The 14294-nt window shown below is 43.8% G+C and overlaps 1 protein-coding gene across 3 annotated transcripts in view; it reads left to right on the top strand.

Annotated features, from left to right (window-relative positions):
* Nucleotides 1-14294, top strand: part of LOC136627490 (aquaporin-7-like) — a 51995-nt gene that overhangs the window by 11479 nt on the left and 26222 nt on the right. The window lies entirely within an intron of this gene.

The following is a 14294-nucleotide window of genomic DNA, read 5'->3' as shown; positions in this document are numbered from 1 at the left end:
AGTGAAGGTTATTATATTACAGTCTATAAGGACAGTGTGCTGCCGAGCTGGTGTATCTAAGCTTGTCAGTAAAGGTGCTATCTGCTGAGCTGGTGTATCTAAGCTTGTCAGTAAAGGTGCTATCTGCTGAGCTGCTGTATCTAAGCTTGTCAGTAAAGGTGCTATCTGCTGAGCTGGTGTATCTAAGCTTGTCAGTAAAGGTGCTATCTGCTGAGCTGGTGTATCTAAGCTTGTCATTAAAGGTGCTATCTGCTGAGCTGATGTATCTAAGCTTAGTACCATTAATGATATCTGCTGGGCTGTTGTATCTAAGTCTACTGTCAATTGTACTATCTGCAGAGCTGTTGTATGTAAGGGCCCTTTTACACGGAACTAGAAATCCTTTGAACGAGCAAAGAATGACAGAGTTGTTTGCTTTAAAATGCAGTCAAATTAGACATGCGGATAATCCTTTACATTTTTTTGTTACTTGCTTATTCGCTCGATTGTTCATTCACTGAATGGGAATGAAGGATTAATCACTTTTTAAATGTAATGACTTGCAAACAACTGAACGATGATTTATATGCCTGTCGGTGTATCTAAGCCTATTATGTGTGATACAGTTGGATGAGTCAGTGTATCTAATCCTCTAATGAGTTATATAATTTGCTAAACTGGGGTATCAAACCTATCATATGTAATGCTATATATTGAGCTACTGTATCTAAGCTTCTTGTGTACAATCCTGTGCTGCTGTATCTAAGCTTCTCCTACAGCAGTTTCCTTGTCACTGTGCAGTGTCTGGAGTTATCACACCATCTTAAGGCTTTCAGACATGCAGACTTCTGCTCCACATTAGGTCCATGTTGAGGGGTCTGTAATACGAAGCTAATATAAATCTATAGGGCTAATCACATGGCGGTATTTTTTACGCCCGTTTTTCAAAAGAGCGGTGCGCTCTATTTTTTTGCATATTTGCCTCCGTATTTGTATTCTTTCAATTGGGCAAATACAGATCAGTATTTGCCCAATAAAAAATAATAATAATATGGAGGCAAATAGGGATTCAAAATTGCTGACATACGGATGATCTTTGAGACACGTCCGTAATATGAATCCATGTTACAGACGTCTTTTTATACGCTCGCCTGAAGCCAGCCTAACAATGTACTGTTATGTAATAGATGTTGCTTTCATTCTTTACACTGTTGCTTGTGCTACATTTGTTACAATCAATAGTTGTTTTCCTTGCAGAGTGCTGGGAGTCTGTGTGTATACAAACAGTGCAGCGACACGTGTGCTGCGGACTGCCAGATCTGTCAGGGATAAGGTCACGGAAATCAGTCAGTGTCCCCTTATATAGCTAACAATCAAAAACATAGCAAATTCTGTACCAGAGCCCCCCACCAGCCATCACATCCCAATATAACACTGGGTCCTCTTACACTGCAGAGGAAGCTTTGGGCCTCCAGGCATGGTAGAGAACACAGGAAGCCACGTAGAGAACACAGGAAGGACGATTTACTCTTACTGGATAAATGGTCAAAACAATGGAAACTGCAGTTTAATGTTTCCAAATAATGTACATGGGGAGAGGAAATCCTCAGAATGAGTATCATATTGGCTGTTCAGTGTTATCTAGGACTTCAGGAGAGAATAATTTAGGGGTTCTGATTTCTGACATCCTCAAAATGAGTTCACAATGCAACCATGTTGCATAGTAAGCAAGTAGGATGCTAGGCTGCATAGCAAGAGGTATGAACAGTGGAAAGAGGGAGATTGTGATCCTGCTGTATGGAGCTCTGGTGAGACCATATCTGGTATATTGTGTTCAGTTCTGAACACCATATCTACAGAAAGACATCGATAAAGTAGAATGAGTCCAAAGACAGCTACAAAATGGTGGAAGGTCTCAAGAACAAAACTAATCAGGAACGTCTTAAAGGGGTTGTCCCGCGCCGAAACGGGTTTTTTTTTTTTTCAACCCCCCCCCCCGTTCGGCGCGAGACAACCCCGATGCAGGGAGGTAAAGAAAGCTCACCGGAGCGCTTACCTTAATCCCCGCGCTCCGGTGACTTCTCTACTCACCGCTGAAGATGGCCTCTTCCTCCGTGGACCGCAGCTCTTCTGTGCGGTCCACTGCCGATTCCAGCCTCCTGATTGGCTGGAATCGGCACGTGACGGGGCGGAGCTACACGGAGCTACACGGAGCCCCATAGAAGACTGCAGAAGACCCGGACTGCGCAAGCGCGGCTAATTTGGCCATCGGAGGCCAAAAATTAGTCGGCACCATGGAGACGAGGACGCCAGCAACGGAGCAGGTAAGTATAAAACTTTTTATAACTTCTGTATGGCTCATAATTAATGCACAATGTATATTACAAAGTGCATTATTATGGCCATACAGAAGTGTATAGACCCACTTGCTGCCTCGGGACATCTCCTTTAAATGACTTAGTTTGTATAGACTGGAGGAAAAAGGGAGATGGGAGACATGATAGAAACCTTTATATATGTTGCAGGAGGATAGAAGGGAGAGGGGGACATGATGGAAACCTTTATATATGTTACAGGAGGAAGGAAGGGAAAGAGAGACATGATGGAAACCTTTATATATGTTACAGGAGGAGAGAAGGGAGAGGGAGACATGTTGGAAACCTTTATATATGTTACAGGAGGAAGATGGGAGAGGGGGGACATGATGGAAACCTTTATATATGTTACAGGAGGAGAGAAGGGAGAGGGGGACATAATGGAAACCTTTATATATGTTACAGGAGGAAAGAAGGGAGAGGGGGACATGATGGAAACCTTTATATATGTTACAGGAGGAGAGAAGGAGGAGGGAAGACATGATGGAAACCTTTATATATGTTACAGGAGGGTAGAAGGGTGAGGGGACATGATGGAAACCTTTATATATGTTACAGGAGGGTAGAAGGGTGAGGGGACATGATGGAAACCTTTATATATGGCAAAGGCATATGTAATTTTCAGGAAAGAAGAAACTGAACACTAGAGCAAGGGGTCACCATCTTCGATTAGTTGGAGGCAAGATCAGAAGGACAGTTAGAAAATATTATCTTACTGACTGAAACAGTTGTAGGCTTACAGCAGATATGTCAAAAGTATCTAGAAAGAGAAGTTACACTTAAACTCAAATAATTATCATAGAAATAAATAAATTACACTACTGTTCCTCTGTTATTCCTCCTGGCAGTATATGAATAAATAGACAACTTGTTCTAATCATTCCTCTTATCAATAAAGAGTATCACTGCAAAGTATGCTACTTTCAGTATTGACAACGTTCTCTGTTTCCCTGATTGGGTGATGTCTTCATTGAGTCCCAGAGGTTTAGGATACCACTGGAGAAACTGTGTAGTGGCTGGCGTTGTAGGGAGCAATGAAGTTGGCACTACAGCATGTGGGTATAAAGGACATAGTGTAAGGCAGCACTGTAGGTGCCATTGTAAAGCATATAACCAAAAAATAGATAAGGCAGGTCACTTAAAGGCACAGATAAGAGGCCAACTGTTATGCCAACTGTGACTCTACCTCTGAAGCCAGCTCTGCCTGCTCCTGAAAATGAGATCAGCAGCACTACTAGTAGGAAGGCCATGTGGGTTTACAATGGTGTATGATGTGACTATATAGATTTATCTAGTCTATATACAATTGCCAGCATGATGGGAAATGCAAAGATGGAAGAAAAAAGTGAAGGTGGAGCAAAACCCAAATCATTGTGATACGACAAAAGAAAATCTAGGACTGTGGTGGTCCAACTAGTGCTTGGAATAATATAGGTGCTGCCTACTAGATAACTCACCACCTAAGGGGACATAAGCGCATAGGAATAAATAGGCAAAAGAACTGGTAGTTTGGCGCAAAACTCCAAATTATCCACTGCATTATCTCTGATCTCTAATATTCATCTATTTTTGGAGTGTTGCGCCAAACTACCAGTTCTTTTAGCTATTTCTTCTTATACAGCATGATGTCATCAGATATGGTGATTGTCATGGAGGGAATATGTACTTACATTCGGTATGTGGCTACATTCTCTAGTCTTTGTTAATGTAAGAAAAGATCTTTGGGCTCGACTCACTTATTTCTAGGATCATGTGTTGTGAAATCACACGCAAGGCTCAAGGATGAGTATAAATCTGACAGTGGAAAAACCCAGCCTCATGTTGACTATCACCCGTCACATATTGTTCCCAGGCTGATAGTGTGAGAATGTGAACCATGCGACAGTCACTCAACATTACTGATTATTTACAGTGGATAGAAAAAGTCTACACAACTGTTATGCCATGTTTTTTTCATTAAGTAAACTAAATAATGTGGGGTTTTAGTCAAGGTTGGGGAAATTATAAACAGTCCCAAACATCAGTTCACTTTGGCACAAAGCTTCAGGCTTCTGCTAAAAGCTGACAATGAAGAGGAGTTTCACCATCTAGAACAACGAGCCAACGCAGACCTTCAGATCAACAAAAGAATGGTTTCACCAGAAGAAGATCAAGGTTTTGGAATGGCCCAGCCAGATCCCAGACCTACGTCCCATTGAAGATCTGTGGATTACCTGAAGAGGGCGCTACACACGAGATGGCCTCACAATCTGACAGACTTGGAACACTGTTGCAGGGAAGAGTCAGCAAAGATTGCCAAGTCAAGATGTGCCATGCTGATAGACATCTACACAAAAAGGCTAAATACTGTCATAAAGTCAGAGGATACAACAAAGTATTAGTTTTATGCAACCACATTATCTTAGATTTATTTTTCCATCATAAAAGATGTGTTTGTTTTTCTGTAAAGCTGCACCAGACTTTGATCTTCAAGTCTGTTCCACTTTCTAAGGAAAAAACAATAAAGTCAGGGAGGCAGCAGGCAATGCACTCTGGGAAAAATATGCAAATAGATTTCCTTTGAAAGTACCAAAAAGTAGCAAGCTTCTTTTACAAAATAACAAGGGAACAGAAATACAGGGGTGACTATTAAAGAGGGGGAAGGCCAGGCATCTCCATTGGGCAGATGTTTGATCAACAGTCACCTTTCTCGCCAGCAGTCACCCCTCCCTTACATATATCTGCAACCACCATCAACTTTGAGAAGGACAGTGCTGCTTGGACTTACACTGAATAACCAATTTATTAGGCCTCATGCTCACGGCCGTGGCGGACTCCACTAGCAGAATATCGCAGCAGAGTCCACCACATCACCCCCCAAAACCCTCATATTCACCTTCCGGATCCGACGCGTCATTCTCGTGCCGGCGCACATGCACAGTACAGAGCATGCGGCCGGCAGTGGGCGGGGACGCGTATTCACACTATACTTCTGCTGTGCTACAGCAGAAGTATAGCGTGACGGACTGCTTCCATTGACTACAATGGAAGCTGGCCGCATGTATTCCCGCGGCAATTAGAGCATGCCACGGTTTATGTCACGCTGCGGAATTCCACAGCGTGAGCATTGAGCTATTATGTTAAATAGAACCCAATAGCTGCGGCATAACACTGAGGATTTCCGCTGTGTAAAACGCGGCAGAAATCCGTCCGTGGGCGTTAGCCCTTAGAGACCCCCATCGAATAACGCATTTCACCTCCTTTGGCCTTCAGAACTACAGCAATTCGTGGTAGCATAGATTCCACGAGATGCTGAAACCATTTGGCAGGAAGATTGGCCCACATGGAAAAGAAGCTTCTTGTAGTTGCTGCAAATTAGATGACGGTACTCACATGCTCTGAACAGATGATAGGAAAGGGTCATCGATTCATGCTACCTGTGTCAACTTCTAACCCTTCCATTAGCATCGTGCAAGAGAATTCTGGACTCATCTGACCAGGTGATGTTTTTCCACTGTTCTGTGGTACAATTTTTGTGCTCTTTTGCCCCCTGGAATCTCATCTTTCTGTTTCTCTTGGACAGCAATGGCGCTGGAACTATTCATCTGTTGTTATATTTCATCAAAGAATAATGAGTTCCTGACAATTTAGTTGTATTTGACTACAATTTGCTCGGCTATGCTCTGCCTGTTGCAGTACGATTCTTGATGTCCATTTTTGACGTCTTCCATCGACGAGTTATTTTCATCCACTGGATCCCCATTTGCTGAAGTTTTTCTCGATCACACGGTTTTCTGTGTATTCCTTTCACCATTGCACTAGAAAACCCCACAAGGTTGGCAGTGTATGAAATAGTCCAGCACCGATGACCCGGCCTCGTTGGAAGTCATCAGATCGCTGGATTTTCCCATCTAATGTGGATTCACACTGAAACTGACTACAGATTTTATGCTGCATTCTGCATTCACGGGTCTAATTCCCATACAGGGAAGCTCAAACCATGCAAGTGTCAGGATCTGTAATATTATAGCCATTCAGTGCAGATGGCGGAAGGCTCAGTGCTGAATTACCCATCACAGCAGTATCAGTTTGTACAGTCACAGTTTGCAATATGGAGAAACTTAAACCCCTTTCTACTTCTGCTTCTGTCTTAGTTTTGGAAGCATTGCTGATCTGTGTTGATGGAAGGGACTGCCAGGGCTATACATATGCATGCCGCTTCGAGTCCTTTGTTAGATTTCTGTCTTTCTGTATATGTTGTCAACAGGCTTTTATATATATATATATATATATATACTCATTATCAAAAAAAATCAGGCATCTAGACAGAGTTGCTGTTTTGCTGTGAAACATAAAACTTGGCATGCAGTTACATCTCAGGCTGATATGCAAATGATTAGAGTTGTGGTGTGATTACATGAATGGACTTGTCACCTTAAGCCATATAAGTGGTTCCACCGTTGGCCAATAAAAAAGCTCTGACAGGCTCCTTTTGTGTAGTAGACCTCTTTTTCTGCTTGTGTAGAGCTTGTGGACCACTGGACTCCTCTATGACACAATCGAGGAGTTTTCACCCAGTTGACAGTGTTTGAGAAGAGGTGCATAATTGGCATGCAAGAAACTGGATGGCCGCATCGACGAATTTCCCGTCACCTAGGCCTTTTTGACGAGACTGTTAGGAGGATCATCAGATTGTCCAACAAGCACGAGCATCTCCCACTGTTTGCTTGTCCACCATCCAGAGACAGATGGCACCATCGTTACAGGCCCCTGTTTCTATCAGAACCATTTCCAGGTGCTTGACTCAAGGACATTTGGTCTCACAGCGCGCATTACATGTACTGCCTTTGACACCCACCCATCATTGCCTGCGTTTGCAGCAGTGTCATAAACAATGAACCTGGACGGCTACGGGGTGGAACCAGGGTGTCTTCAGCAATTAATCCAGGTTTAGTTTGGGCACTGATGACGAACATGTTCAAGTCTGAAGACCGGTACTATTGCTTCTTGTCTCCACCGGAAGTATGGCTGGAGACATGGGTTGGCTGGCCACAGTGACAGAGAACACCTACATAATGCCCACTAATAGAACTGTGTAGAGTTAGATTTAGGGTTAGGATTAGTTTTAGGGTTTGGGTTACATTTAGCATTACCGCCTAAGTTGACCACGCCAGAAGCCAATGGCTCCCACGTTGACATAGAGAGCAGGGTGAACTGCAGTGGTGTGGCCGCACAAATGCAGATCTGGCAGTGCTGATGTGAGGTCGCCAGGGAAACTGACAGTGGGGACCTGTCAGTGGCGGAGCAGTGAGGGGAGAAGGAAGAGTGCTGGGGACAGTGACAGGTGACTGGACAGCGGCGGAGCAGTAAGGGGAGAATAGGCAGAGCGCCAGGATGACAGTGACAGGTGACGAAAGCGGAGCCTGACAGCGCCAGAGATATTGCAGCACCGAAGCTGGGAGCCTACATGGGCGGTGAGTGAAGGGCCGGTGGCTGCCAAAAGTAGCAGGGACACCGGTGCTGGGAGCTGACAAGTTAGTCAACGCAGCGCCGGGGGCTACAGGACAGCCAATCAAAACTTGGGGGCGTGCACTCTGCCTCCAACCATTCTCCTGCCCAGCCACTCAATTCGTGGGCATTGTTTGTGGTGCATGCAGTTTGTCTCCACCCATTCTTCTGGTGGAGACAAGATGCACTAGTACCCTGGAGACCTAGGGGTGAGCGCCTCAATCTTGCCTTTGCAACACAGTGGCACACTGCTCCCACTGCTGATGGTTTGGATTTCTTTTTGACAATGAGTGTATGTAATTATTTATATATATATACACACACACAATTTTAAAATCTAGAACACAATATATATATGAAGTGTAGGCGATAAAAGATGTGCACGTTCACAAAGAACTTATCTGGAATGAGTCTCTAAACTTGGAACCGATTCAAAAAAAGTTGTCTAAAAGATTAGATTACGAGTCTTGATGTGCAGTGTGTGCAGCACCCATGTGATTGAGTTCCGCCTATAGTATTATTGCATTCGAGGCTTCTACAGCAGAAGAGCAAATGTCGCAGAGCTACACAATGTGTTTGGACTTGTACTTTATCTCTAGTGATTGGGTCCATTAACCTTTCCCCATGATGTGTCATTTCCTGGCATTTTTCTTCATTAAATGACAATATTTTGCCCTTGGTGCAACCTGATTCACCGATGGGAAATGTTTTGTGTTTGCCTATATGTTACATAGTGCTCATTAGCTCTGTTCCATATCACAGAGTAGGCTCGTCTGCTCGATCAGGTGAACGTGTAAATAAAAGGTTGGCAGAAAAGGATACAGCGACATGTACATAATATGTATGAGTGCTCAATGCTGCTACTTGTTTATCACTTGGGTATTGTGATGGCAAGGGGAAAAAAAAGGAAAATTAAAGTACATTGGGAGTTGTAGGAAATTACATACACCTCAGATGCACAATATGGCCAAAAGTATGTGAACCACCTGACATCTCACATACTGTATGTGATGGACATCCCTTTCCAATACCATGGGTGTTAGTATGAAGTTGGTGCAGCTGTAATGGAATCCATTCTTCTGAGAAGACTCTGCAAGATTTTCAAATGTGTATGTGGGAATTTGTGCCAATTCAGTCAAAAAAGACTTTGTGAGGTCTGATGCCGATGTTGTGAATAAGAGCGGTGTCACATGAGTGTATTGCAGAATACGCTCGCTCCTGCACACTTTTTTTGCAGAATGAACGAGGATACTGTGCGTATTTGCACAAGCACCATTAGTTTAGATGAGCAGGGGAATTGCCACCCCACTGATTTAAATGGTTATTAAGCCAAATAAGGTGCCAGTGTGCGTGGGTTTGCACAGCATTTTGCACATACCCACATGTATATAGTTGCGCATTTGCATTTCCCATAGATTTTAGGAGACTTGAACTTGCGATAGATCGCTCCTGCGGTATGATGAAATACCATAGTATTGAATTATACTTCAATCTGACAAGCAGTCTATTAAGCAACACCACAGGCATGGCTTAATAGGCAGTTTGCAATGGCAGCCCTGGGGGCTTTCGGAAGGTTGTTTAAGACCTCCAAACTACAATCGCGGCATGTAAAGGAATATTTTTGTGTCCAGATGATTGGGACACACAGAATGGCATTGTGGACCACATGTAGCCCCCAGTCCGCATGTTGCACACCCCTGTTTTAAGGCCCGCCATGTTCCATTGGTGGTGAAATAGAAAAAGTGTCAGGTTTTTGTGGCATTTGGGCACTGATTACACTCAATGTCAGAAAAGATCAAGCACATAAAAAGAGTTGTCGCAATTGAATAAAACTTTCCCAGTGCAATTGTAACATTAATATAAGTAAGTGATTACAATATAAGAGCAAAATGTTTTGCAGGATGTTTTGCGGAAAACTGACCCCTCAGAGGGAGGCTCTAGTACCCTGTTATACCGCCTCTAGCTTGGATATAAGATGTGATACAGGCGGGAATGGAGGCTCTAGTACCTGTTTTACCACCTCTAGCTTGGATACAGAATGTGATACGGGTGGGCATGGAGATTCTAGTACCTTGCTGTACCATCTCTAGCTTGGATGCAAGATGTGATACAGTCGGGTATGGAGGCTCTAGTACCCCGTTGTACCACCTCTAGCTTGGATACAAGATGTGATACGGGCGGGCATGGAGGCTATAGTACCTTGTTGTACCACCTCTAGCTTGGGTGCAAGATGTGATACAGTCGGGTATGGAGGCTCTAGTACCTGTTGTACCACCTCTAGCTTGGATGCAAGATGTGATACAGTCGGGTATGGAGGCTCTAGTACCCCGTTGTACCACCTCTAGCTTGGATACAGGATTTGATACAGGCGGGCATGGAGTCTCAAGTACCTTGTTGTACCCCCTCTAGCTTGGATGCAAGATGTGATAGGGGCAGGCATGGAGACTCTAGTATCCTGTTGTATCGCCTCTAGCTTGTATACAAGATGTGATACGGACAGGCACAGAGGCTCCAGTACTCTGAGTTGCCTCTAGCTTGGATGCAAGATGTGATACAGGTGGGCATGGAGGCTCTAGTACCCTGTTGAGTTGCCTCTAGCTTGGATGCAAGATGTGATACAGGCATCCATGGAGGCTCTAGTATCTTGTTGGGCCGCCTCTAGCTTGGATACACAATGTGATATGCACAGGCATGGAGGCATACAAGTTCCATATGTTATCCTGTAGCATATCAGTCCACATTTGCTGCAACTGAGCCTCTAGAACATGCAAACTCTAAGTTAGTATCCTAGATAGTTCCATGCATGTTCTATTACCGATAAATCTGGCGAGCGGCCAGCCACAGAAGTGTGGCAATATTTAGGGAGGCATTCCTGTGACACCCTTGCTGTGTGTGGTTGATAATTATGCTACTGGAAAATGCCTCTTGGAAGCCACTATAAGAGGCAACACGTGTGGTTGCAGGATATCTGAACATTTCGCTGAGCTGTCATTGTCAGGAGACTGACTGTCGTGTGCGATGTCCCCCCAGACTATCACACCAGTAGTGGAGGCAATGTGCTATTCCACCACTAGGTCTCCAGACACGAACATGGCTGTCATCAGTGCACAAACTAAACCTAACTAAACCTAGATATGTCGCTGAAAACAACCCGGTTCCACTCCATAGCAGTCCAGTTTTGTCATTCATGAGACCACTACAAACAGAGGGAATGGTGGGTGTCAAAGTCAGTACACGTAATGGGAGCTGTGAGACCAAATGTTCTTCAGCCAAGTGCCTGAAAATAGTTTTGACAGACACAGGGTTGTAACGATGGTGCCACCTGTCTCTGGATGGTGGACAATGAAACAGTTGGAGCTGCTCCCGCTTGTCAGACGATCCTCTATACTGGTGGTCTGTTGAGGGCATCCTGAGCCTCGTGGTCATGTGTGTGTACCCTCATGCATTCGTTAGTTCCAGCACCTCTTAACAGTCTGATCAAAATAGCTGGGTGAAATATCTTGGATTGCATCGTAGAGGTGTCTAGTGGTCAATACACTCCACACAAGCGGAAGAAGAGGTCACTACTCACAAGGAGCCTCTGAGAGCCTCTTATAGGTCAAGGGGGGGAAAGACTTTTAGGGTCTCAGGGGACAAGCCCATCATCTAATCCAATCACAACTCTAATTATTTAATCATTTGTATATCTGCCTAAGGCCTCCTGCAGACGAAGAAAAAAAGGAAGTTTATAAGGCCTCAGTCAGATGGGTGTTTTTATGCATGTTTTGTACGATTGCGATCCGCATCTATATAGAACCAATGATTTTCAATGGCAGAGGTCACATGTCCGAATTTTACATGTGCATAAAATTTGCACCTATAAAAGATAGAACATATGGGCGGCAATGGATGTGGTCATGTGTTTTTTTTTATGAGCGCAGTGCAATCTTTTTTACGCGCGAATAAACGCCCGTCGGACTGAGCTCTAAGAGAGCATAACAATACAACAGCGTATAATACAGTAATGTGAATACGGCGCGGCTGCTGTCACCAAAATATGTAATAGTAGAAACAATGTTCACTAAAGCCTCAGGCAATCATAGTGTCACAAACAACAATGTGAGCCACAGGGCCGAGGTCTGTACGGTTGCCTTCCTATATTCCAGAGAGGAAGAAGATTATCCTTCATCCAGTTGGAGTCTCTAAGGCAATCCCCAGCGGGTAATCTTCTGAATATGCCCTAATACAGTGAAATGTGCTTGGCAGCAGTAACTGAATACTATACGGTGGCACCACTAAATGGGAGCACGGACTGCTCACTACTTGGAGGTGTTATTAAGCTCTGTGAGGGCAGAGTAACTGAGCACTGTAATAGGGTAAAAAGGCACCAAATGGTGTTAATTTGGTTAGATCACCGCAATTAGATCACAAGCTGCCGTCTGGGTCACATGGTACCCGCGGTCTTCTGAAGGCCCTCAGTGTTGCCATTTATTTTGGCCTATAAAGACAAGCCTGTGGGGATGTAAACATAAGTTTAAAAAGTTTTTTTGATTATTGTAAATAACTAAAGATAGTAAAAGCATTAAATGAAAAAAAAGTGTACTACAAAAAAGATTTTCTTTTCTGTGACCTAAGTCAGTCTTGCATATGTTCAGTAACCTGAATGAGCGCGATATTGGTACACCTTTACATATGATGTACTATCCTTAATGAAGACTTTTATGAGAAGGTGTAAGGGTGTTTCCAAAAGGCATGGATTACTAACAAGTGTGCTCAACTACTTGGACACGATTTAAGGGATAGAATTTGTGGATGGCAGCACCCCTCTGAAGAAGGCTGGTCGGAAATGCGTGTCAGAGGTCTAGTCCCCACATTATGGTGGAGCATCTTATAATATTACTAATGGGTATTTAAAACTCTCTGCACTATCTGTGTGTTTAGACGGGCGCACTGGCGCCGGTGTTACTGCAGCCAGCAGATGGACGTACATGAAGACGGCCGTCTCTCTCCAGCGCTGATCATAGAACACATGACCGGCAATGAAGCCGGTCACATGTTCTTCTTCCCGACGCTGCAGAGAGACGGCAGTCTTCATGTACGTCCATCTGCTGGCTGCAGTAACACCGGCGCCAATGCGCCCTTGTGACTGAGCCCTCAGGGGCTCATATCATTATGTGGGGATTTTTTAGATGTAATGTGTTTTTATACTTGTGTGTATTTCTAGGTTTTTTCTTTGTATGACTTTTCTATATGTAACAAATATATATATTTTTATAAGTCCTGCACTCCAGTTTGCTTTTCTTCTGTTTGATAAATATTATAAGAGGGACTTTTTGTTATAGATATATGGGTTGTATTAAATAGATACTATCTACCCCTAATATGTGATTTGTGATGCCCTGTGGCTTCTATTAAACCACATGGATAAATAGTAGGGCCCGTTGAGGTATAAGAGCAGGGTGTGGCACGCACGTGTTGGTTGTGTTTCCCACGCTGCTGAAGTGCGCAAGAGATGTAGAAGTTGGCTGCGGCCTGTAATTATGTTCCACAAGTGGAGCCCTGTCATGTCTGCTGTAGAAAAGGCTGGGTACAGCGGCCTGTCCAGAGGGAGAAAGGGCCCAGACAGTCAGACCATTGAAGCTGCAGTACCTCCGGTTGGTGACTTGCTGAAGTCAGAGAGAGATAGAACCTTTTAGTAAAGAGACTGCGAGTGCTAATCACAGTGAACCTTTAAGAGTGTCCATGGAGTATGCATGAGTAGTATAAAGAGACTGTGAACATAAAGAGACTGTGAGTATAAGGAGAATGCGAATATGAAGCAACTGTGTTGAATCCTGCATGGGAGGTGAAGTCAAGAGTATGTTGTAAGTGCTGGGGAGAGTATTGCTATATAATGAGACTGTGTTAGTACAAAGAGATTGATGCATAGTGAAGAGACTGTACTTGATTCTGCCAAGACAGGCGAGCCGATACAGCGTTACAGAGATTCCAAACTCTATGTTGCTGAGTCTTAGATTTTTTTTACCAAAGTGTTTGAAACTGTATTGCAACAATCCATAACTATGTGCTACTTAAAGTGCCCGTACGATTAATTCTTGGGTGCAACTAAAGGGGCTTATTCGCATGGGCGATTTTAATGTACGACTTTCGTCTGAGTTTTACTTTTAGCCATCAATGCTGTTCACCCTCCTCGATACTTCAGGGCGGTGGCGCACAGATAGATAGATTACTCTTTGCAAACAGCCTGCATCACCAGCATTGGATAGTTGCAAAATGACTTCATCTATGAGGCTGTATTTACACTGGTGAGAAACTTGTGCGGGTTCCGTCTAAGTGCGATATGGATAGAATATGCACGAGTAAAGAACACAGTATTTTCATTGGGCTTATACACATAGATGATTTTTCTCTTGAACCGAGAGTCTGAGATAGAAAATTCATAGCATGTCCTATTTTTGGGAGATTCTTGTACAA

The sequence above is a fragment of the Eleutherodactylus coqui genome, chromosome 5 (assembly GCF_035609145.1).
Source record: "Eleutherodactylus coqui strain aEleCoq1 chromosome 5, aEleCoq1.hap1, whole genome shotgun sequence".
Lineage (NCBI taxonomy): Eukaryota > Metazoa > Chordata > Amphibia > Anura > Eleutherodactylidae > Eleutherodactylus > Eleutherodactylus coqui.
Note: the sequence above shows the minus strand (reverse complement) of the source record. Positions and strands in the feature narration are given on the sequence as shown.